Here is a 1,700-nt window from a genome sequence, read left to right on the forward strand (position 1 = left end):
CAATATAAAGTCCCCTTGCCCCACCGAATCTGCTTGGAGATTACGTCCTGTCAGCAGTGCCATTTTTGGCACTATTGACAAGATTTTTTAAATCTTCCATTTTGGGCTCTATTGACATGATTTCTTCTTTGTTTTCATTTTTTTAACCAGTCAGAAGGCATATGCTACTGTACTGCAGATTAGGCGTTTCACGATGGCGGCTATCATCACGTTAACAGTTATCAATACAGAGTACTCCAGCAGATATATGTCAAAACTAGACATGTTCAAAATATAAATACAAGCGAATTTCATGCATAAGCTGTCTGAAATACGAAGGCAGTTACATAAGATGAAGACAATAAAAAAGACAAAAAGAAGTTGATCTCTATCCATTATTTATAATTTCTTTCAACAACTTCGAAATCAAATGGAACAAATCCAGGAAAATACCGCTGGTGTGGCATTTCAGCTAGCCGGCCCGCTAACAACAACAGCCCCCTGGCGCGCGTATCCAGCTGGCCACCGAATTTTACCGGCCCCACTGGGCCCCACAGTACCGGCAAAGGCACACTGCAGGGCCTGGCACGCTGGTTAGTGTTACTGGGGGGCGGGTTGTTGTGTTGCTGTTAGCACGCCTGACGGTTAACCCTGGGTGCCCCAGAGTCCGGCGTTTATTTGGCGATAGATTTTGGGAGAAACCGTATTTGTCCGCTACCATTATCCACCCAAACCTTCGTCCACGCGAAGCCCTCTAACGCCTCATGCGCGAGGAGATAATTAGACCCAGTGTGCCAAGTAGGTCTGCCGGGAGTATGGCTTCCCATGACTTTTACTTAGGAGATATAATAGACACTCGCGCGCGGGGTGGCACCCAGGCCTGGTGGCACCCAGGCTAGCCCGACGGGTACCCGCCGGTGGACCGCTGTGTCATTCCCGCGGCGCCGGCTGTAACAGGCCTGGGCTGTAATGGCTAGCGCTTACTGTCGCCCCGACTAGCCTCTACCAGGCACCGTGGATCGCTGGAAAAAAAATAGAAAATGGCCGAAATAAAGGGAATATATACCAAGGGAGTTAGCCGGCCAGAGAAGCTCCAATTGGCGACCTTGGTATATATTCCCTTTATTTCGGCCAATTTCTACTATTTTTCCAGCGATCCGCGGTGCCTGGTAGAGGCTAGTCGGGGCGACAGGCACGCACTGCCGCCGCATTGCTTACGGGAGGCCAGGCGCGCGCTACCGAGCGGGGGATCAATGTATGCACGACGATCTGCAGGGGCCGCAGCGCAGGATCGTAAAAAATGGCCTAATAGCATACATAACTTAGTAACACCTACATAAGACCTACACGAACCAGCGCCCACCCCAAAATTTCCAGTATGAAATAAAAATACCAAAATCTTATCGATCCTGTCAATAGTAGAATAATTTGCACTGCTGACAGGAAAAATCCTGTCAACAGTGCAAATTATTCTAACTATTGACAGGACGATCCTGTCAGCAGTGCAATATTTTCTGCTATTGACAGGACGATCCTGTCAGCAGTGCAGTATTTTCTGCTATTGACAGGACGATCCTGTCAGCAGTGCAATATTTTCTGCTATTGACAGGATGATCCTGTCAGCAGTGCAATATTTTCTGCTATTGACAGGACGATCCTGTCAATAGCCACAGGCTTTGCTTTGTGCAGTAGTACAGTATGTACTCCAACCACTGCAGTAT

The sequence above is a fragment of the Branchiostoma belcheri genome, unplaced genomic scaffold (genome assembly GCF_001625305.1).
Source record: "Branchiostoma belcheri isolate BF01 breed outbred unplaced genomic scaffold, Haploidv18h27 scaffold1, whole genome shotgun sequence".
Taxonomy (NCBI): domain Eukaryota; kingdom Metazoa; phylum Chordata; class Leptocardii; order Amphioxiformes; family Branchiostomatidae; genus Branchiostoma; species Branchiostoma belcheri.